The sequence below is a fragment of the Mixophyes fleayi genome, chromosome 7, assembly GCF_038048845.1.
Source record: "Mixophyes fleayi isolate aMixFle1 chromosome 7, aMixFle1.hap1, whole genome shotgun sequence".
NCBI lineage: Eukaryota > Metazoa > Chordata > Amphibia > Anura > Limnodynastidae > Mixophyes > Mixophyes fleayi.
The window spans coordinates 141809324-141834230 of record NC_134408.1 but is presented as its reverse complement, the minus strand read 5'-3'; the positions used below and the strand labels follow the sequence as shown (position 1 = coordinate 141834230).

Below are 24907 nucleotides of genomic sequence, written 5' to 3'. Positions count from 1 at the left end.
TGCTCGTCTGTATATTAAAACGTACATGGTAGAAAAATTAAAAAAAAGTGTGACATCATCATCATCAATTTATATAGCGCCACTAATTCCACAGCGACATGAAACCCACTCCTACTTTAGAACCACCATCTTTATTAAGTTCAGCGTTTCCATTTTTTCCTAGAACGCTGCTCAGCCTCATCAATGGCTTCAAATAATTGTGAAGCCAATTTAACATGCCAAATAAGAACAATTCTACGATGAATGTAAACAATAGGGACGACATTTCAAGGGGCAACAATTTATCAGGACAAATCATTAAAGCTGGGACGGTCCGTGTTTAAAGATCCAGGTTACCACATAAGGTGTAGCACAAATGTAATAGGAGATTATATTGTACTAATGGTAAGACCACAATCATTGATGGCAGTTGAGGAGGTTATGACCGGAATGGGGTCCATGAACTCTAGGGGCCGGAACATCCTGGGTCACACATTGAGCTTACAGGATAGTTGCTGCATATTGTTGTCCTGAATCATTAAGGAATGTAAATGCCGATAAGTTGTGTACTTTGCATAAAATCACTCTGCGTGTGCACATAACAGTTAGCGAGCACAGAAAAGTCCAATTCATCTTGGACCGCAAAGGACCCTTCCTACAGGCTATGATTTCAGGGGCGGAATGGGGGATGGGACCGGGCGTATGCACGTAGTCAATGTGCAATAAGGGCGTGCCAAGCTCGAGCACAGACAGCAGCGTCCGATTCAAGCTTTGGGCATTTCTAAAAGGTACATGATTTTCAGTTGTATCACTTTCCCCAAGTTACAGGTTGGGTGTATGTGCTTATTGCTAGTGCTGAGGGCTGTATGCATGCTATGACATGTGTTTGCAATCAGAAGCAACAGCAAAAGTATTTTTATCTACAATATAGATTAATTAAATCCTAATAAATGTATTTTACGGTGGACTGGGCGAAATACGTTTTTTTTTTCTTCTTCAATGTTTGGTCATTAATGACGATACTATTAACAGGTGAATTAATAGTTTATTTTTTTCTGTGCGTTCTTTTTTGACTGGATATCCCACATAGGTATTGGATGTATCCAGCAGTGTATTGTCTGTTAGAGCAGAGCGTACCTAGACCCGTATTCATCAACAGACGTATCTATACATCCGCTCCTTGTTAAATACAGACGTGCGTATACCCAATGTATATGATTTTTTTTTTTGCCTTCCTTAATGAATGAGGACCTGTAGCTCATCCCCATAATCACTAGACCCCCCCTCAGCTGTCAGTGACAGAATGGAATTCAGTACTAGGGTACGGGACCGTGTCCATTGATTGGAAGAAGGAGAAATCTGAGCCAAATAATACATTTTTAATATTAAGCTAATAAATCAAACATAATAAATGAATACATGAAAACATAAAATTAAAACAAATAAAAGTGTTAGGGGTGCTATGGATTACAGTAGAGGCACTTGGCCAAAATTTTAAATTTGGGGGGCGAAGAGATAGGTTATATCAACAAAGACAAAGAAACACTTTCAGGTCTACAGCATTCAGGAATTATAATGATGGAAGAAAAGACTTTGGAAGTTATAATAGGGAAGAACATGAGGCGCCCTTGATGAATAAATTTCAAATTTTGGGTGGATGAAGAAGCAGGACCATCTGCTCAATCTTTTTTTAGAGAGAAGACCAACCAGAAATTCCTGGAGATAAGACACAATAAGAGTAAAAAGAGATTGAGAGGTAAGAGGAGAGGTCAAAAGAAAAGACAAACATAAACATAAAGAGAGTGGGGGAAAAAAAATGGAAGGAGTTATTGGGAGTGGACTGTTAGGTGGGGAGAACACACCATGCAGTGTGTTAAACCTTAGTTCAGTAATCTTGACTAAGGAAGAGATATCAGTGTTGGAAAAGGGGTTGAAATTTGCACTCACATGTATGATGAACAAGTTTGATATGTTTGCAAAAGTTTGTAAGAAAGATCACTGTTAAAAAATTATTTCAAATGAGGAATGATCAGGTGATGGAAGAGGGATCATTGGAATTAGAAAATAATCACAAATTTAAGAAGTCACGTTTTTTTCCTACACATGTCAAGGGTAATTTTATTGATTCGTTTAATAAAATAGTGACGGAAGAAATCAATAAGATTAAGGGAGACAAGTGTTATGGAAGAGGAAAGTCTCACAATTTAACATTTAAGGAGAGGTGTGCCTTGGATAGTCTTAGAAAAAACAAACATAGTAATTAAACCTGCAGACAAAGGCGGAGCAGTGGTGGTTACGGATATGGGTTATTATGTGCAGTAAATTGTGGGCCAATTGAATTCAGGAGGTACATATAAGAAGTTAAAGAATGATCCAACAGATTCCATCTTCAGGGATCTAAGAACGTTGGTTACTAAATATGTAGAAGAGGGTGTTTTAGATGATGTTGTTTTGGATTTTGTTGTCATTCAGTTTCCTAGAACCCCGGTCTTATATCCTTTACTAAAGGTCTATAAAAATGTGGACAAACCTCCTGAGAGGCCCATAATATCGGGTACAGGATCTCTTACAGTAAATCTATCAGAAATTATAGATTTTTATTTACAGCCTTTAGCCCAAACAAGTAAATCTTATTTACAGGATACCAAGTGTTTTTAAGATTGTCCCAGGTTGTGTGGGATTCGGATTTGACATTGGTGACAGCGGATGTCAAGTCCCTTTATACCATCATTAAACATGAGTTAGGTATAGAGGCAGTGTCCAAAACGTTAGAGAATTCCACCTATATAGAAGGTCTGAAGAATTTTCTCAAAGAGGGGATAGGGTTCATTTTGTTCCACGGTTATTTTAGATTCCAGGGTCACTTTTATGCTCAATGTATTGGGACGGCAATGGGCACCAGGATCACTCCTAGTTATGCCAACATTTTCATGGCTCAGTGGGAAGTCGTATGTTTGGACGGGCCATGACTTGGGGTGAGCCTGGTTTCCTGGTACCGTTACATTGATGATGTGTTTTTTATTTGGAGGGTGACAGAAGGTGATCTTGGGAAGTTTTGTGAGCATTTGAAGGCAGAACTTGTTTACCCAACGACGATTTGCAGGTTACACCATATTGGAAGATCGGAGCTGCAGCGGGTTATCATCATCTATCCTGGATTCTACATATGCTGTGATTTACACTGACGTTGGGTACGGGTTCATACATAAGAGATGTCATTGATGAATGTTTTCGATATTAGTGTGTTCTATTGAATTTATGAGATTAGAATAAGTTTTATTGAGTTAATGCCCAAGGTTCCTCCTCTGGTGTCGTTTCTCTATTCACATGCTCGAACATCCATTTATGGAGATCTGTTTTCATGGTTCTGAGAAAGGAGCAGGAGTATAAGCCTTAATTCAAAAAGTGTTTTGTGAAGCATCTACCTGTAAGCATATACCCTAAGGGGTTGGAAGTGAGAACATTGGTGTATCTCTATTGATGCATTTGATATTCACGGTGAACAGTGAAAGAATTTTATATAGTGGTGGTGGACGTTTTTAAGTGTTATTGTTACATATTACACTATGTTTGCTTTCTTCTGTTTGGACAAATGAGTCCATTTAAAGGTTATGTAGATCCATACAAAAAAAGAAAAAAAAATTGTCTTGTGAAGAATTGGTCCATCAATGTAAACATCTTAGTGTGCAGAGAAGGAAGCGCAAAAGTAAATATTATTTTCATATTATTATTATCTATGTTTTGAATATCAGTGGAGATTATTTTTACATGCACAGCTGCATAGTGAGGCGCCTGATAAAATCTGGTTATAATTGATGATGCTTGGTCGTACGGTTTAATATTTTCCAACCGATCATGCAGTGTGTATACACTCATGCTCACGATCTCCATAGAGTTTACAGAGTCGGGCTCTTTTCAGCCGATGTTAGCAGTGAATGTCCCGGTGATAAATGTAGATAGTGCTGTAGAAGTAATACTTCATTTGTTCAATCTGAGACAGAATGTTTTGTTTCAGAGTCACAAAAGCTAACGAAATTCGTTAGGACATGTGGATAGCTATAACAAGGCGGTTTTAATCAGGGTGACAATGTGACAATTACGAATGAATGAATATTGTGCTGTCATTCTCGGAAGACTAGAGGACCAGATGAAGGACCAGGTGAAGAGCACAGATCTGAAGGTAAATTGTGTCAGTGTGTATGCATGAATCGTCAGACTGATCAGACCTTCAGTCATAGGTACAATCGTTTGAAGAATTTTCCGACGACATGTTATCTCAGTATGTACCTAGCATTACTCTTGAGGACTGGGTTTGAGCACCTCTGCCTTAAATATCACACTTTGCAAAGGAATTGATCAGTTAAGCCCACATAATAACTGCTTTCATTGTTTATAGGTGCAGTTTACACTATTTCCATTATAGGAACCTCATTACGCCATTGAATTAGGATCATTAGCAAAAATGACAGAACAACAAACTATTAATGTAGAATTACAAACTTGTTCTCTGTTTGTTCATTTCACAGTTCAAATAGAAAAGCTCTGCAGGTAATTAACAAAAAGAATTATTATCTCTCGCCTCCTTAGAGAGTTTAAGTAATGAATCTGCAACAGCTGCTGACCGTATCATGTTATCTATTTCACAACAACACAAAATGACAAATGTTTAAATGAAATAAATCAGATAAATCAAAAAACGTACAGGAATTAACGTGAAAAAGCCCCAAATGTGTGGTAAACAACCACCGGGGCTTCACGGATGACTGTTGCGGTAATGATTAAATTGTCAGTAAACACTATATTCATGCAAGTAGGGTTTAACAAGCTATTTACATAGGATCATCCGCCTATGAAGTAACAAAGTAGGGATAATATATGTACACAGTTAGGGAAGTAGACCAAAGTGTAAGCATGTGGGCAGTTCAGGTCTTCTCCAGCGATCCTGTCAATAAACCCAATTTTCTTGGGACAGCTACGATTCTTGCAGGCAAAAGAGGTGTGGTCTCATAAAAAGATATTGGTATCTTCTAAAATGAGCAGATCTTGTTGTGTGACAACAGGGGAGGGCTGGCGAATTTTAGGGGGGCAAAACTTGAATCAGCAGCCTATTACCAACATTTTAAAGGAAAAGAGAAAAAAGTAGATGCCCCCCTACCCAGCCTGCCCCTGTGTGACATGGACTATTTTGTCCCATTTGGGCATGTATGGGGTACTTATAGGAAACCTGTCCTCCCAAGTCAGATGAATTCTAATCTGGTCAGGGTCAGACCTACATTTTTGGGGCCCTGAAGCTGGAACTGTTATTGGGGCCCCTTTGCAAACAGCAACAATAGGGCAACATCCAACAAGGTCCATAGGGCCTTGGTGCCCTTGCAAGGACCTAGAGACCCAAAATGGCGGAGAACGGGGTGGTGAGGTGGAGTCCTTGAAAATGGGCCATACAGTGAGCATATTCTAAAGGTCAATATTAAGTACTTTAACCCATTGACTTATGATTCTATAACTAAAATAACTTTATTGATTTTGGTGGCGAATGCACCCTTTATATAAAATAAAAATAAATAAAAATAATGGCTAAAATAAAGTTGCTTCATGGCTCCTCTGGGATTAAGGGTCCAGAAGCTTAAGCTTCATTAGTTTCATAGTAGATCCGCCACTGACAGTGGTTCCAGAGAAGGTCGGACTGGCCCACTGAGGGACTGGAGAAAATCCTGGTGGGTACCACTGCCTGCGGGCCTCGCTCCCTATCCTAGAGGGCAAGGACCAGATGGTGCATATATATGAATAACTGTTAGTTTAGCACCAGTCTCCTCCTGTGGGCTGGACCATCTGCCCAGGTGACGTCAGCTCTCTACCCAGTATCTCACACTGTGTGGCCGAAGCGGTCGCCTCTCTCCATCTTCCCAACACCTCTGTGGATGTTTATCCACCCTCTCCAGCCACACAGCGCCATCTCCGCTCTCTACAGGAGCAGCCCCCCCCCCCCACCACATGTTTCAGTGCCATTAGTACTTTCAATGTATGCAAAACGTATGTGACTATATCTCTGGTCACACAGCAGATTATCCCGTAAAACATCAGGAATACACACTATTCACATTATCCAAACAGTAGGACAATACTAACAGCAGTTTATCATAAACTTAGGGCTTAATTCTGGTGTGGTTTATCCTGCACAGTCCTGTATTTGTGCCTCTGGAAATCTGCAACTCTGAAATCTTATTTATCCCCCCAATACAAATTCCAGAATCTAGAAAAGAACTGGTCCCATTATTGACTTTTTCACTCACCTGGAATGAACTGTGCAAACCTTGTCACATGGGTGCACTGAATTTGCATTTTCAATTAGGATGTCCTCTAAACCAGCCGCTTCCTCTTCATTTCCTTCCATTACACACTAATGGGAATAGGTAAAGAGATAGTGCTGTTTTATAAGCCTTTTCACTAGCCACTCGGGCCAACAGCGGATGTAGCTGATATACAGCAGGACTTTACCTGTACAGACTGTGCCCTTCCCTCTGGCCTCTGACCACTCCCCCCTCTGGCTGCTGACCACTCTCCCCCCCCCTCCAGCCACTAACCACTACCCCCCCCCCCTCCAGCCACTGACCACTCCCCCCCCCCCTCCAGCAGAGTGCACACATTTTCATGGGCCCCACTGGGTGTGAAGGCATAATTTGTGGATTCATATACTGTGTCCCACCCATCTCAGGACACATAGCATAATGAAGCTCAATTACTTCAATAGAGTATGCACAGTATATTGAATCCTAAGATCTAGTCAGTCCCAAGACAGATGTAGAGATTCTGCCAAGGACATGTAGGTCAATTAATTCAGAGCACTCTGAGGAAATCCATAAGAACACTGGTAGAACATTCAAACTTCATTAACACAGCAATGCTAACCAATGTGCACCCTGTGCTGACCTATCCACTAACATATTTACAAAAAGAGACCATCTCTGATTGTAAAAGCAGAAAAAACACCCAAAACACAATCACAGTAAAGCCACATTGAACAAACAAACAGGATATATAAATGCCATCTAATTAGGCCCAATTCAGTGCAAATTTTAGGGTTTCCATAAATGGAAAATATATGCATGATTTTGCCTATTACACTAAAGACGAGATAAGACTTTGTGGAAGAATAGATCTTTAATATTTGCCAAGTATAACAATACGCTTAATAAAGCAGATAAATGGAGCATCATCATTTATTTATATAGCGCCACTGATTCCGCAGCGCTGTACAGAGAACACAGTCACATCAGTCCCTGCCCCATTGGAGCCTATAGTCTAAATTTCCTAACACACACACACACACACACACACACACACACACACACAGAGACTAGGGTCAATTTTGATAGCAGCCAATTAATCTACTAGTATGTTTTTTGGAGTGTGGGAGGAACCCGGAGCACCGGAGGAAACCCACGCAAACACGGGAAGAACATACAAACTCCACACAGATAAGGTCATGGTCGGGAATTGAACTTATGACCCCAGAGCTGTGAAGCAGAAGTGCTAACCACTTAGTCTGCCCATAATAAACCCTTTCTCCACTCTTACTGTGGTAAGAAAGGTAAACAAGTTGGATGCACGTACTAGTCATATAGAAGTGAATATGACAGCACAGATTTCGTGCATCATATTGATACGAACCCCACATACTCTGTGCTGCTGGGGGACCCTGCTCCTTCCACTATATAACTCTCAGTCTGTGGCTTCCTGCTGCCTCCACTCCCCTCCTCACATGTCACTGCCCCTGTCACATGCAAACATGTTTTCACTAACATGATCACATGACTGTACAGGTCACCGCCTCCCACATGATCTGCCCAATCATCTCCTGCTGCTGTGACCATTCTGATGATCTGATTGGCTACAGGTTGTTCTATCCCCACCCACTTCATTACTGGGGACACAAAAGGAACAGAAGCAGAATATTGGATACAATAAGATGCTATTTTGTTCAGAGCCTAATCAAACCACCTTAAAAATAAAAAATACTTCTTCTAAAACGCTGTGTAAAGGGAAACTAGTCACATATGTGAAAATGATAAATGGATAGTTTATATCGACAGATCAGATTCAAAATCTCAGCCTGACTGGACTTGACAATCATTCTTAAACTGGGTGGAACTTTGCTGGTAAAAGTAAATGAGTTAAGATGTTTGATGGATTTTCAAAGAAATATTGCTGCATGCAATGAGCCACTTCTGAGCAAACCGACTTCTTACATTAAAGTAAAATCATATAATTCACCCTCCTCTACAATATATCAAGATATTATGATCTGGTTTTATTTCACTTTAATAAACAATATATAGATGCCTTAGAATAAGTTGTGCTTCAATAATGAAAAGTAGTTTTAAAAATCAGAGAAAAAAAAAATTATTTCCATTATGTACAAGAAGATTACAGCAGTATTAAAGCATTGTGTTATGTATGCAAATTAAATTCAAGACTTGATAATATTAAGCTAAAAAGGATCAATTATAGGATAAGGCCCCAGCTCCTTATATCTTCTTATCTGTCCTAAACAACATTGATGAATCCCTGTTGGATTTGTGTAGATTCTGTCCTGAAAAGTCCAGAGTACAAGCAGATAAGCCCTGACCAATTAACACGCAGAAACAAAGCCTTGCTTATTACATGTTTCACCATTAAAAGAATTCCTAGTTTTATGCTCAGACGTACAGTACCCGGGACTATTCCTGTTATTTAAATCTGACCAATTTCACACAATACAAATTATATTGAGTGCAATTCTTGGCGTCTAGATGTATTCCGTGGGCCTTAGAAATCAAATTCTCTCATGTTACGGGAGAATTGCAAGCGGTAGATCTTGCTTCGATACTATGCCCCAGACAGACGCTCAGCCACTATTATTTTAATATTAGAACATTATAGATCTAAATACTTTTTTAAAATAAATTTAGTGTTAAGGCTTGTTGTTTACGGATTATAAATATTATATTCTATTTAACAAAATAGGTTATTAAGACGACCAATTTTAATGACTAAAGACACTTCAGATTAAAAAAGAAAAAAGAAAAAAAAGTTACCTATGTTCATTTAAAAATGCATAATAATTACATTATAACCAAATTCAGTAAAATGTGATAGTGTAGATTGCAGTGAACGAAACTCCCCCAGGCAGAATTACTGATGACAAGCTGACCTGTACAGAAGCAAGGTTTCATAAATAAAAAAAATAAAATGTCAAAATAATGTTAAAATTAAAATAAGGGATTCACTGTATTAATAACATACTTGTCCACTCTCTTGGATTGTCCGGGAGACTCTTGATTTCCTGGCAGGTCTCCCGGATGCCCGGGAGAGCAGGCAAGTTTCCCGCATCCTGCCTATTGAGTGACAAAGTGACACAATTTGCGGGAAATAGTGTCATTCCGGCCCCGCCCCCGCAACAAAATGATGATTTTGTCGCTTGGATGGGGTCAAAATGATGCAAATGCTCCTGAAATACATACTTGCCAACTCTCCTGGAATGTCCGGGAGACTCCCAAAATCCAGGTCGGTCTCCTGGGAGAGCAGGCAATTCTCCCGCATCCAGCAAATACCTGGCCAAAATAATGCGATTCGCCCCTTCCTCAGCACCAAAACTTTTACAACACAGGGTCGGGGCCAAAATGATGCAATTGACCGTGCCCCGCCCCCTCTCGCCCTCTAGTCACACGTCCTGTCCAGGATCTCCCAGACTTCAGTGCCTAAAAGTAGTCAAGTATGCTTAAATACCCCACTCGCCCCTCACTAGTAAAACCTGTGACTAACCTAATAACTAATAACTCCTTGCCTAGAAATTCTTTAAAACTTGAAGTAAGCAGAAATCTAGCAGCTCTTTCCCATGGAGGAAGGAGATAGACGACGAAACCATCTCATAGGCAAACTGAGGGGTGGTTTCCTAGTGCCTGGAAACCCCCCTCCAAGCCTGGGGCACTGTATAATTGAGGTGGCTGGACCCTGCCCCGGCTTCACACGGCTCTGCTTGAAAAGGGAGAACTGTGTGCACCTAACAGTAGTACATGTAGCATCGCCCATGTATATTATGGGGATAGGAAGAGTTGGAGAGCAGCCAAGCACTGTCTAAAATTATAGCCACGCCCCCATGCATGCTGGTCACGCCCACTGGTGGCGTGTTGTGGAAACCCCCCTATACAAATCCTGCGTTTGTCCCTGCATCTTGTGTAAAACTGTCCCCATGCCCCTGGCTGCAGTCTATACTATAACTATACACATTCCTACCATATAGACTCTCCATGATTGATGGTTAAGGTGTTTGATCATCGTACAGAACGATGACACAGTCTGAATTATCATTAATAACACTCTCTCGCTAATCCCAGATGAGTATTGTTCCAAATATTTATTTAAATAAACCTTTATATGAGAAACTAATGAATACAGAAATAATCACCAAGAGATTAGTAGCCTTTAATTAAATGAGTTTTATATAAATGTGGTTACTGAAGCCTTAAGGTATAAATGATTCCTGGCCTGGAACAAATCTGTATTCTAAATGCAAAAAAAGAAAAAATTATGATGGCCTAATATCCTCAATATGCATAGAAGGAGCCTATGGGGCACATTCACCAACAACCACATAAAATGAAAAATAGTTGTCAATCCTTATCGCATTGATAAGGAATGAACTATTTCTCATATTTATTAAAAAACCAACACAGGAACAGCCGTTCCGGAAAACGTCTGTTCCTGTGAAATGTATCACTTACCTAACACTTTCCTTTTCCCTTGCGGTCCTTCAGCGATGTCCTTCAGCTTCATTGTAATCGTTGTGTACATGCGCCGACCGCAAGACTCACGCATGCGCACAGAGTAGCCTAGTGTAAAATGAAGAAAGACAAATTAGCATGTGACAGGGAGGGATCACATGATCACTCCGCACATGCGCAGTCCAGCTCTGCTCATTGGAGTAGAGCTAGTGTACATTATTAATATTCAGAAATTTGTTATGTTAATGTTCTAAGTGCTAAGTGGTTATCACTTCTGCCTCACAGCACTGGGGTCATGAATTCAATTCCCGACCATGACCTTATCTGCGTGGAGTTTGTATGTTCTCCCTGTGTTTGCGTGGGTTTCCTCCGGTGCTCCGGTTTCCTCCCACATGCCAAAAACATACTAGTAGGTTAATTGACTGCTTTCAAAAATTGACCCTAGTCTGTGTCTGTGTGTGTGTGTGTCTGTGTGTGTGTGTGTTAGGAAATTTAGACTGTAAGCTCCAATGGGGCAGTGACTGATGTGAATGAGTTCTCTGTACAGCGCTGCGGAATCAGTGGCGCTATATATATATATATAAATGGTGATGATGATGAATGTTCGGAACTTGTTAGACTGCGTTAGGGAGCAGTCCCCATACTATTTTATGGGCACTGATCAGAAAACTAAATAGAATGCAAAGCAGCAGATATCGTGGCGATGCAACAATCATAAATTTGAAGGATCCTTCAAATTGCGGCTGAATCACAGTAAGTGTCCTTTGGGGAGATTAAACTGGTTGATGAATAGGCCCCTATGTCTCTATATACAATCGTGGTGCACATTTCTATACACAGTGAGATTATGTGAGCTCTTCCTATAATAAAGGACAGCAGGTTATTATCCTGCATTTATAAACACTGCCATAATAATTATTCACATCAGTCCCTACACCACTGTAACTTACAGTCTAAATTCCCTAACACACACACACACACACACGTCCATTTTCTCAGAAGCCCATTCTATGTTTTTGGACTGTAAGTAAAGACTGTTGGCGCTAGGTCAACTTCAGAAAAACAAAAATCTGTAGTTCAGGGGATGGGCGCAGGGCACTAAAAACGCCCCATCTCGCCCATCCTCACTCCTACACACAGGGAGAAATACAAACTCCATACAGATAGGGCCCTGGTTGGAATCAAACTCATGGCTTCAGCTCACTCTATTTAATGATGAATCCATGGTGTTGTGAATTCACATTTCCATACGGTCTTCTCTGCATCTCACATATTAAATAGTTAATGTTTCCAAATAAAGTCACCTAGGGCCATTTGTCTTTACACAGTTAATCATCTCGCCTCTCCCCATAATAGCAAAAGGACAAGTTTCTTTACACATCAATGGGACCTATTAACTAGAATAGGCAAGGTATTCCAGATGAGCTTCGTTGTACAATAATTTAGAGCAGCACGGCTAAAATATAATGAGCTTAAAAATAAGCCCTGTGTCTACCCACATTACCCCAGGCAATCTGATCCTCATTAATCCTCATTAACTGGTTTAGCACTGCTCCTCACAGTGTGGCCAGATTCATATTTGGACGCAAGTTGCGTTTGCACGTGAATCAGGCGCCATGAATGTAGGAGGTGGTGCTTGGGGATCATCAGCTAAGATCTGCACTTCTACATCAGGTTGTACCAGGCGATTTAGGGGTTATTAAACTGCCGCACATCGCCGGTGGTCTGGTTTATCATTCTCCAACCTACGGCGTAGTAAATCCTGCGGTCTGGGGATTAAAAACGCCGGCGCCATGTGTGGCGATTTCAAAAGCGCCATTAAAGCACTTTATATGAATGTTACTTTTTTCACTAAAAAGAGATTTGCTGGACCTTTATCTGTGCTACCCTAAGCATACATTTAGTTTGTCTATATGGTATATAAGATTCACAGCAAATCATTCTTTAGAATGTTAATTATACGTATTGTTAAAGTTCGTCAAAAATGCACCAATGTTTGCAGTTCCTGTGAGCTTGGCTAGAATACATGTTTTGAAAAAATATTTTTCAGACAGAACATTTTATTTTATTTGACCCAATATATCTCCAACCATTGGTTTCAATTTGTTTTTGTTTTGTTTTTTAAATTTGGAGAATAAAAATAAATAAATCTCCCCGTCTGAAATGTGAACACAACAGACACATGTTTATAATGAGACTGTACGAGAAACAAGAATACATCCAGAATATTGATTTGTTCAGTGCCCATGACATTAGCAGAAATAGATTGAATGGCGACTACAGTTCATATATAGTTAATGAACCTGTCAGGACAGCAGGATGTCGTCACGTCTTCAGGTAATGGGGTGATTACCTGGCAGTGTCCAGCAAGAGGTCAGAGGATTCCGGTGAGAAAAATAATGTGAATTGTAAAAATCTATTTATCTCGTGTCATTAGAATGTATAAAACAGTTTGTAATAAGTCCATTTGTATTAATGAACTAGTACAATTCTGAATTGTTTTTTCTAACATTATTTAAATATGATAAATATATTTTATCATATATAAATAAATAATAATACTAATATTGTGACTAGTACTGATGATGACAACAACATTGTATTTCGGAGTTGGTTTGTATTTTATTATATTGGCAATACCAGAGCCCTTGGTTAAAAAGGGAGCTTCTCTTTTGTAAGGACTGTTTTAGGAAGTTTGTTTCCTCTGTTTCTATTCACTACAGTTCATTTTGTTTTTCTATAAGCGATGCCATTTTCACAATGAAAGTATGGACACTTGGCAAAGCACGATTTTTGAATTTATTATTCAGTATGCGTCAGTCAGGATAGTTGTATAAAGATTCTCTAATTGGTACAGCCTTTTCATGTTCAGGAGCAAATATATATATATATATATATATATATATATATATATATATATATATATATATATATATATATATATATATATATATATATATATATATATATATTTCTGTATATCAACACAAAGTACCAGTTTTTCCGTATGGACAGTGAAATTCTCAGCATATTTAGGGTCGTTTGACTAATGTTAACGCTGTTTTTATTCATTACTTGCCTACTCTCCTGGAATTTCCAGGAGGATCTCCTTATTTTGCGGAGTCCTCCTGGACTACCGGAAGGGTAGGCATCCTCCCACGTCTTGGTGGAGGCGGGGCTTAATGGCAATTTGTGCCGCCAAGCCCCGCCCCCTCTATGCAATGCCGTGAAATTTGGCATTTCATAGCAGGAGGCGGGGCCCCTCCTACACTTGTCACCTGACCTTCCCTCTGGGAGATCCCGGACAGTAGGTTTTAAAAGTGGCAAGTACGCTCAAACCACTGACATACATATTGTGGGAGGGGTTTCTTCTACCTATATGGAAAATTCCTAATTATGACATCACAGGATTTTTCTCTGGACAGTATGGTCCAATCTTCCCCACTGAACTATACATAGCACATTATATAGTAATATACAAATGATGCCTATGTATGTACAATTTCTGTATATAACATCTGTATAGATGGTGAATTCTGATACTGTTCATTATAAGAAGTGAGATCTCATTGTATCACTCATTAGGAAGAACTGTTTATATTAAGGAATAAACTTTTGTAAATTATTAGAGATATTACAAGTCATTTCTGCTTTCCCTTTCTCATATACAAGCATTTGGCCTACAGTCATGTGCTTTTATCTAGCCCTCGGTGACTTCCAATACCCATATAATTTACAATTTTGGGTCAGTTATCCCATCTATATCCTTGAAATGTATATACGAGACACCGACATATTCCACACCAGTATACATTAAAAGGGATACAAATGTGTGTAGACATGGCTGAAATTCAATAATATTTCACTTTTAATGTAAACAGTAATGTGAAATGTACTGGAGGTCGGTGGGAGTATATTATAAATCGGAGTAGCTTGGCTGTGGGAAAGATTATACTAGAAGTAATAGCACAGTTAACCTTTAAGTCAAACTTTGGGGTAGATTTACTAAAACTTCTAAATAAGAAAAGTGAAGGTGTTGCCCATAGCAACCAATCAGATTCTAGCTTTCATTGTCTAGAATGTACTGGATAAATAATAGCTAGAATCTATTTGGTTGCTACGGGCAACACCTCCACTCTTCCTTTTTAGAAGTTTTAGTAAATCTACCACGGTTTTCCATCACACAGCTTAATCATTTTCTAGAGCTTTAAGTCTTCTGCTTAAATTTAAGTAGGAGTTTTAGGACAGGTTTTTTTCAATTCTTCTCAGAAAACCACACTTTACAAGAAAGATTTACACCTGTATGACTCTAGTGATCTCTATGCCTGGCAATAGCAATAGAGGAATTAATTCATACTAATCTGAAATTCATATGATTTTCTCAACTTTTGCATTGGTGGATACATTTGTGACTTGACCTTCACATGCTTAGAATTGTGAGAATAAATAACACCCTTAACAGTAGTTCAATACGTAAATAATAATAGCATGTCCTGGAAAAGTGGACCGAGTTATTGATCGACAATTCTAAGCGGAGCTTAGCTATTCTGTAAACACACAATGGGGCCGATGCAGAATTGTTGGCAAAATAAACATAAATTAGCACCCCCCCCCCCCCAAAAAAAAGCATAGAAAAATAGGGTGCTTCCTCTCACAAGTGGAGCCGTAAATATCTCGAGATCTATCCGCCTCCGGATCAACAGTATGGCTCTGTAGCTGGTACTAATGGTAGGTCTGCACAGGTCTGTAGATCTGCATGAGCTGCGTTTGTACAAACACGCCTTTCCTGTACTCAACCGACATTAGGGCGCCCCTTCCATCCCCCATCCCGCTCTCCTAAGGCGGACGGGCAAAAGTGCCAGAATCGCACAAATCGCACTTTCAGGTGTTCACACTGACTATAGGTCCTGGATGGCCTCTGTTGCACCAAGTGTTGCATCGATGTTTGATTGTTCTTTTATTATGTAAATAGATATGACAACCATTTAATTACTCAATTACTTGTACTATAGCTGTACAATTACCATAGGTGGCAATGGGAGGGTTAAAAGGAAAAAAAAATCCTCGCTACTCATTAACAATAGAACTGGGATTCTTCCTTTTATAACAATTGTCAAGAAAACACATACTACCTGCTCTCTCTCTTAAAACATTCCATCTGCTCAACACTTATCAGAGACACAGAACACGGACTTTTCGGGTGGAACAAGTCAGAAACCTACACTGTGCAATTTCTCTCATCAGGAGTTACAGGGATGCAACTGTATAGGACATGGTGGCATTGAAAGCAGAGTGAGGCAGCAATAACATTAAGGATTCCCATTTCTATGCCACTCTGATTATTTTAATAACATTATTAAATACTTTTTTTGGTGTACATGAAGTTTCCAATATAAATACAGTTTTCAAGTAACTAAAAGGTTCACCACCACAGTGTTCATGTGTAACATAAATGTATGGAAACAAAGGCATTTTGTAGTGTTCTAAAGGATATTCTACTGTAACACTGCTTAAAAGAAAATCTGAATACAAAGGTAGTGCTAAAGTAAATAATGTTTTACACCCCTGTGCCATGAAAGGATAGCATTAAACTGAAGTCCCATATATTTAGCACAGTATTCTAGTCGATTAAAGACAAAGCTAAAATTTCTGTCATTTTAGCTGCTGTGACATCATTGTCCCTGCCACTGTGTATAAGTCCACCAATCCACAAAAGTGCATTTCTGCAGATCAACCACTGATGGTTTAGAATAAGACAGATAAGCACCTCCCAAACAAGACCGTTAAATGAGATGGCAGCATGTAGGTGGTGCCGGGGGGAGTCTTATTTGTTCCCCAACACCTTGCCACCTCTACACATTCATTCCTTGTCTGCCAGCCACCAACACTCCTCAGGCACTCATGGGGAATCTGCATGTAGTGGAAGCTGAATAATATACATGAACAGCCTTTGATACATAGTACTGACAAATTAGTGGTTCTTTAAGCAGCATAGTATTGATCGTTTATATTCGGGGCTGCATGGTGGCTAAGTGGTTAGCACTTCTGCCTCACAGCACTGGGGTCATGAGTTCAATTCCCGACCATGGCCTTATCTGTGTGGAGTTTGTATGTTCTCCCCGTGTTTGCATGAGTTTCCTCCAGGTGCTCCGGTTTCCTCCCACACATTCCAAAAAATTGTCTGCTATCAAAATTGACCTAAGTCTCTGCGTGTGTGTGTGTGTGTGTGTGTGTGTGTGTTAGGGAATTTAGACTGTAAGCTTCAATGGGGCAGGGACTGACGTGAATGAGTTCTCTGAACAGCGCTACGGAATCAGTGGCGCTATATAAATAAAAGGTGGTGGTGGTGATGGCGATACTAATTTGAAATTTATATGATTTTCTTAACTTTGGCATTGGTGGATACATTTTTTACTTGACCTTGACCTGCTAAGAATTGTGAGAATAAATAACACCCATATAATAGTAGTTCAATATGATAATAATAATAGCATGTCCTGGAAACGTGGACAGATTTACTGATCAACAATTCTAAGCGGAGCCACTGACTCCGCGGTTTAAATTCAAGTATAAAACTTTTTTCACAAATGTGTTGCATTGTTGCTATCTCTCTCTTTTACAAAACAAACCTGTGCTATGAGACGCTTTCATTCTATCAAGGGAATAAAACAGACCTATTTCACTTTAAATGCTTTAGGTCCAAGCAACAATTTATTTTGCAACATTGTAAAGTAACCAAAAAAAAAAAAAAGTGATGACTTTGTAAAATATTTAATTAACCTGCTGACTGTAACAAAGTTGTAACAATAGGTCATGTCCGTTTTGCTACTGCAAATTGAATTTAAACATATTTTAGTAATATATTCCCTCCTAGGATCTATCCCATTAGATTTGAATTGTTTACACGGACACGTTGCGAACAAGGTGATTGTTGCATTAAAGTTTCCTAACGGTAGAAAATGTATCCGCAGAGTTATATTTTTTATTAGATCCTACATGTTGCCATGCAAGCAAAATTAGATACAAAAGCAAATGAAATGTGTTTAACGGAGAAGGAACGGAGGAATTTGTGCTAACAGGCAGACACTGTTTGCTGCAGATGTTACTCTGAGAATATAAAATGATTGTATATCAATGTCTCAGACAGGGAACATTAAGCTACCCCATGGATTCCTATCTCTCAGATGTTACTCTGTTCTCTGGGCAGCAATAAAAATACAATAAAAAAAGACACTGAGAGCCAGAGACCCGTCAGTATGGCCTGAGCAACATGATATTAAGTTAAAGATTTAAAAAACAGCAAAGAAACGTTATCTCGCACTTCCCTCTGCGGATTAACAAAATCTGGTTTTTAACTTTAGAAAAAAAGTATATATTTATTTATATCTTCTTATCCACATTTGACTAGACTGTAGTAGTCTGTACGATGAAAGGCAAGAATATAAAGTGTAGGATATCAATGTATTTATGTACTAGAGATAAATACACCAAATAATAAAGGAATAAGAGTGAAACGGGTTCTCTCATTAAGGAGAACTCCGTATTTTGGTGTGTTTTGCCTATACTGACTTTAGGCATTCCATCAAAGAACGCTTATAAAGTGAGTGGGCGGAGCTTGTTTGCCGAGTACATATAAAAGACAGACATATTCACAAGCACTAAAAAGGTGTTACAAAATACCTAAAAAAATAATAATAAAAAAATAAAAATAAATAAAATAATGATGAATGAAATATGGCATAGCCACTCCAAAACAAGTATTTGGCACAGTCTATGGCAGGCAGGGATTGTCGTACTATAAATAGTGAGACCTTCAACTTACCCCCCCTCTTCATGATGTCTAACCAGCCAAAGCCTGGCTAGGTCAGGCAGTGGCGCACGCAGGGGGGGGGGTTTCTGAGTCTCTAGAAACCCCCCCCCCCCTGCGCTAACTAAGTGGCCACTGTTCTATACAGCAGCCGCGGCGCTGTCAAAGAAGCGTCCGCGTCGGTGCTGTATTGTAAACAGCACCGCCGCAGACGCTTCTTAGACAGCGCCTCGGCTGCTGTATAGGACAGCGCTGGCGAAACTGAGCTGCTGCGCATGCGCAGCAGCTCTCTCTGGGTTTTTTTTTTTTGGGTTGGTGGGGGGAAACCCCCCCTCCCCCCCGACAATCCTCCGTGCGCTGCTGTCAGGGTGGAATTTCCTAAGGAAAAACACAGATTAACCACTCTAGTGGAGCTTCATGTACCAGCAAGCCAATCACTGCTTGGGCATTCTGGATCTTATGAACCTATAAGTGCCACAATGTCATTGCAGTCAGAACATGCTGCAGCTTCACTACAAACCCCAGCATGCCATGGCAGCCAGGACCTGAAGAAAAATATAGTTCCAGATATGTGAATAGCTGTTCGAGTATTGACCCCTTCACTGAATCCCATCACGGCTTTCTTAGCCAAAACTAAGTGCACAATGTCATGAAGGGCCATTTGTGATTTGCTTGTGTATGGTTAAAGATGAGTGAATGAGCCTTAGGGGTATATTTACTAAACTGCGGGAATGAAAAGTGGAGATGTTGCCTATCCACTCAGATTCTAGCTGTCATTTTGTAGAATGTACTAAATAAATGATAACTAGAATCTGATTGGTTGCTATAGGCAATATCTACACTTTTTCAAACCCGCAGTTTAGTAAATATACCTGTCCCCGAGTACAGGCCGCTGCACGAGTGCGGCAGCCATCTTGAAATTGAGGGGTTAAATCACAGGTGCTAGGCGCCATGTGCAGTGTTCTTAATAAAAACGTACTTTATTAAAATAAAAGTGTATTTTAATGTGTGCGCTGCACCCAGCACTGCAGCATTAAAGGGCTTAAACCTAAATGTATAGATGAGGTTTTTTTTTTAATAAATAAATAGAAACTTTTAGGGTGTTGGTGCTGCAGCGCTGGTAGTAACCGGCGTGCAACACCAGAGGTGATAGCTAGGCGCCGTGAGTGTGACTATATGTATATTAAGTGCAAATGTGCATTTAAAATGTAAAATATATATGTATGTAATAAGTGTGAAAAGTACTTACCCTGTCCCTAGGTCCAGCGAGGGCTGCAGAGACAGCCCTGGATCCTTCACCCCTGGCAGCCAGCTTCAGTGACTGCCGGAGGGACTTCTACAGGGGCCTGCTGAGATCATACTGCTCCGGGAGGTGCAGCGCCTCCTGGGGTTCCCAGGAAGCCAAGTCCCTAGCCGGAGCTCAAAGAGCTTCAACTATCGAGAGGCAGGGGCTGCTGCTCCGGGGGGGACCTGCTCTCTCTCTCTGGTACTATTTTCGGCCAGGAGGGAGAGCCAGACCCCAGAGCAGAGTCCGTGGAAGTAACTTTGGGCGGGAGATTTAAAAGATAAATCTCTCGCCCCAGACAGACAGACACCAGGGGAGGAGAGTGGGCTGATTCATGTGCAGGCTGCATGAATCAGCCCAGATTGGTTAAAGGTACAGGAGGATGGATTACCTCCTGTCAAACTAGTATCCAAAAACTGTATAAAAAAAAAGGCAGTGTTTTTGTATTGAAAAGTATTCTTGTTTCTTCTGACCTCTTGATCACTGGTACCTTCAATCAGTGTGAACTGTCTTTGTTAGGACTACTGGAGCTAAACATATCACTTGCTTCAAAGATCTGCTTAACACCTTCTTCCATGCTGAAATTCCTGTGACCTACAGATTAGACCCAGCTCTAATCCCTTCCCTGCTGTCCTGAAATTTGGACCCAGCTTTCCAGTACCACCACTCTGCCCGCTACCCAGCAGCTCTGGCCAGTGCGATAGGCCATGGGGAATCCATCCACAGCAACCCTGATCCTTAGTTAGAGGTCAGGGGTACCAGCCCAGGTACACCAGCAACGGGGTACCCTAGCAGCGACAGTTACCCAGAAGGAACGTGGTTCTGGATACCGTTAAGGAGTCCAGGGGTGGCAGAAGCTTAAGCCCCTCCTACTGTGGTTAGAGGGCGCATTTGGGATAACGAAAGGGAATGGTGGCAAAGTAAGCCCAGCCGGTTCCCAGCAACAGACAGGGTGGCATAGGTGGTCCATCCTGCCACAAAACCCCTTAGTAAGTTTGTTTCTAAACATCATACAGCCATGAGTGATGGTTGGCAGTGGTCTCTTCTGCTCTCTACCCCTCTCCTCCCCAACAAGAACATTGGTGGTGCTTCCGGTGGGATGTTTAACTGCTGGTTATAAAGGGAACCATCACAGAATATACAAAATGCTTTTCTTCACAAATGTTAATTTAGACATATTTCGTTATAACTTTGCTACACAAATCATATGGAGAGGCTTTAAAAACAAACAAACAGAGATAGTGTAAACCAAATATCAGGTTACTATTACCAAGTTAACATTCTATATAATGTCACTATATAAATAGATGTGGTTAGAGCTGGAGGCTACTTTAGTCATCCCCAGTTATATTTGTGTGTTTTATGTCTTGAATAATGTAAGGCATTTCAGAACATGAAGTTTAGCTGTTTTTATTGAAAGCGGATGCTATTAACACGGTCTTGGAGCCAACCAAGCTTCTGTAAATTTGGCCCAATGTGTCCGACAGAAAATTTCAGGACGCTGCTTTACTTTGGAATCTCTCCAAGACAGAACAGAAAAAGCTAATCTCCGTTACTGCTTACTGCACCCCTGCAGTGGCTGCTGCTACAATTCCATTTATTACAAGCGATCACCAAGGTGTTTGCTGCAATGCACAGCTCTGGTATCTGTTCTGCCACATGTACAACATCTCTCCCAGGAAGTCAGACAGAACGGCTTAACCAGCACGACGTGATTGGTTACCAGACCCTGGGTGGGCCCCCATGTCTGTATCCATGCCTTCTGCAAAGAATGACTTCCCTATAACCACTCAGCTCTGCTGAATTCCCTAAGGGAATGAGACCCACAAATAAATCTGTTTTATTACTTTAATTAATCTCTTCAAGCAGCTGTATCATTGCCCAGCGCATCTCTTGATACGGCAGCTTATTTGCACTGGACTTTAACATCACCATTTATTTATATAGCGGCACCAATTCCGTGGCGCTGTACAGAGAACATTTGTCATTTTTTTTGGGGGGGGGGGGGGGGGGAAGGGGGGAAACCCACACAAACACAGGGAGAACATCAATTACCTGGTCAGAAACTGAACTCATGTTACACCTATGTTCATTCTACAGAATGGTGTTGTGTTTGTGTGGAATTTGCACTAGTTGTGTCAATGCACCATAAGATCAGGGCCGGATTAAGGGACTGGAGGCCCCTGGGCTAAGGGGCCCTCCATTCCCCGTGAGGCCCCCAATGTGAGCCGTCCGCCGCCCCCCGCCCCCCGCGAGGACCCCCCCAAGCACTTACCTGTCAGTGCAGTCCTCCGTCCCGGCGCGCTGTAAGCTCCTTACTGAGGAGATCTCGCGAGAGTTCATGAACTCTCGCGAGATATCCTCAGTAAGCAGACTACAGCGCGCCGGGACGGAGGACTGCACTGACAGTACTCAGCAGCATCGATCGGGCCGGGGGCGCCCCCGCCCCCGACCGATCAATAATGCTGCTGAGGAGTTTGAAGGGCCCCCTGGATGCCTGAGGCCCCTGGGCTATAGCCCAGTTAGACCTCGGGTTAATCCGGCCCTGCATAAGATTCAAACATATCTGAAAGGTGGGTTCCCAAAGGTGCAAATACCCAAGAACCAAGTGCTGAGCAGCAAGATGTAAGTTTGTTATTGCCAAATCATAAATGGTCTGGTCCTTCGGGACTCGAATAAGTTAGGACCTTGTAAATCAAGATTTGTTAAATCTGGTCGTCAGAGACTAACAACATTCATCGTAGACCCCTAACATGCCATGTTCGGGACATATAACAGACGTGCGAGGCAGCTTGCGCAGATTTGAATCTCACCCACAGTGTCAAAATGTGGTCAGACAGATGTCAATTCAGATCAGCGCTAGTTTTGGGTCAGAGAGTGCAGCGATTGGTGGCCATTTAGTTCTATAACGACAGTCAGCCGGCAGCGTGTAGTGATGCGTAACCTTTTTGGGGTCACCGATATAGACGGCCCATGTTTTACTTTTCCATGAGACATGTTAAAGCCTTGTTAATAAACAGCACGTTTGTTGTCCAGAACTGCCCAGAGCCAGTCACAGCTAGTTTGTTTAATTTAAAATTAAAAATGATAGTTTACATATAACACTGTGACATATCTTAAAATTATTTCAAGAGATGTCTCCTATCAATCTTGTGACACATCCAGACTTGTGTTGCCACCCACAAATGCGTAAAGTCACACTGGCTGGAAATCACTAGTGTACTGGTGAGAACAAATATATATCCCCCTTATTATAACATATCTTTTGCTGCATTAATTTTGTGAAAGTTGTTAAGGAAAAAAAATAAAATAAAAATTAAATTATGGAAAAGCAGATTTTAAAAAAACAAACAAACATATTTTACTCGTTTTTGTTTCCCCCGCCCCCCCCCATATAATGCCAATAAATTGTAATATATTTACCCTACCTGACTATGAAAGCCCTATCTGTTCCGGAAAGAATCTGAGTAGGGTAAAAAAAAGAAAAAAACAGGAAACCGCGTGAGAATGTTGCGCCCACTTGTAAATTTGACACAGACCTCCGGCAGTGAAAAGGATTAAGGACTGAAAATAGTTCTGCCAAAATATTCCAGCAAAAAACAGTGGTCAAGTACTAATGCACCATCATCACCATTTATTTATATAGCGCCACTGATTCCACAGCGCTGTACAGAGAACTTATTCACATCAGTCCCTGCCCCATTGGGGCTTACAGTCTAAATTCCCTAACACACACACACACAGACAGACAGAGACAGACAGAGAGCGAGCATAGCGTCAATTTTGATAGGAGCCAATTAACCTACCAGTATGTTTTTGGAGTGCGGGAGGAAACCGGAGCACCCGGAGGAAACCCACGCGCACACACAGGGAGAACATACAAACTCCACACAGCTAAAGCCATGGTCGGGAATTGAACTCATGACCACAGTGCTGTGAGGCAGAAGTGTTAACCATTTAGCCTCCATGCTGCCCTTGGGAAAAAATATCTATGGGTCTAGTGCAGTATATAGGGGAGAATTATTTTAGGGGGGAAAAAAAAAGAAAAAAAAAAAGTAGGAAACTGGAATTATTGATCCAACCATGTAAAAGGTTGTACTGATATTTTTTCTATTTTAAATGACTATTTGACAATATGCTACAGAACGTTCTACTATGAAAACAATCTGTGTTTCAGGTATCATTTTACACTCAACTGGCAATTTAAGAAATTATACCTTTTTAGCATGACACATGCTGTCTAAGGGAAGAGTCGCTAAAGGTTGTAAATAACATTTGTGGAACACACTTTATTGCTATGGTGAGGGGCATGAATGATCTGATAATTGTAGTCAGCCTCCTTTTCCGATGTTTCTAGGGTAACATCACTGCGCAGAACACATCCAGCTTGTCAGTCGTACACAGAGCACCAGGAATCAACATATGCAGAGACATTTACTAAGAACAGAGTAAGCACTGGGGCATACAACAGATATTGGCGAGCTTTACATATTGAGATACTCCAAATATAGCAACTTAATTTATATCTTACACGACAACAAACCAGTCTAGAATGCTAATGGATAAATGGAAACATGAAATGGGCATTTCATAATAATCAAGGTGAGCTGCCGTTCTGCAATTACTACAGAAAGCTTCTCAGACTTTCCTTTCCTAGTAATTCTGCAAATGTCAACGTCTGGTGGGGAGTCAGTCAGTTCAGCAAGTCTGTGCTGAAGAAAGGTTCATAAAATGAAAAAGTAAACAAATAACAGATTGAATTCAGGTATACGGTATTACTCTCTTTATGCCAACGATGGGCAACTGGAGACACGCAGGAGCAACCCGTCGGCCTTCAAAGGGGCCGCACAGAGGAAGAGGGGCACTGTGCACTCCTTCCTCCTCCAGGTATACCATGTGACCTCCCTGTACTGTGCACTCCCCCCTCCTCCAGGTATACCATGTGACCTACCTGCACTGTGCACTCCCTCCTCCAGGTATACCATGTGACCTCCCTGCACTGTGCACTCCCTCCTCCTCCTCCAGGTATACCATGTGACCTCCCTGCACTGTGCACTCCCTCCTCCTCCAGGTATA

At 40.9% G+C, this 24907-nt stretch overlaps 2 protein-coding genes across 2 annotated transcripts in view; one reads left to right on the top strand and one right to left on the bottom strand.

Moving 5' to 3' along the window:
* Window positions 1-9126, top strand: part of SPOPL (speckle type BTB/POZ protein like) — a 76381-nt gene extending 67255 nt beyond the window's left edge. Inside the window, exon 11 of the transcript XR_012678315.1 lies at window positions 9115-9126. The gene's annotated coding sequence lies outside the window, so the exon portion shown is untranslated. The remainder of the gene's footprint in view (window positions 1-9114) is intronic.
* NXPH2 (neurexophilin 2) overlaps window positions 1-24907 on the bottom strand; it is a 76005-nt gene that overhangs the window by 22212 nt on the left and 28886 nt on the right. The window lies entirely within an intron of this gene.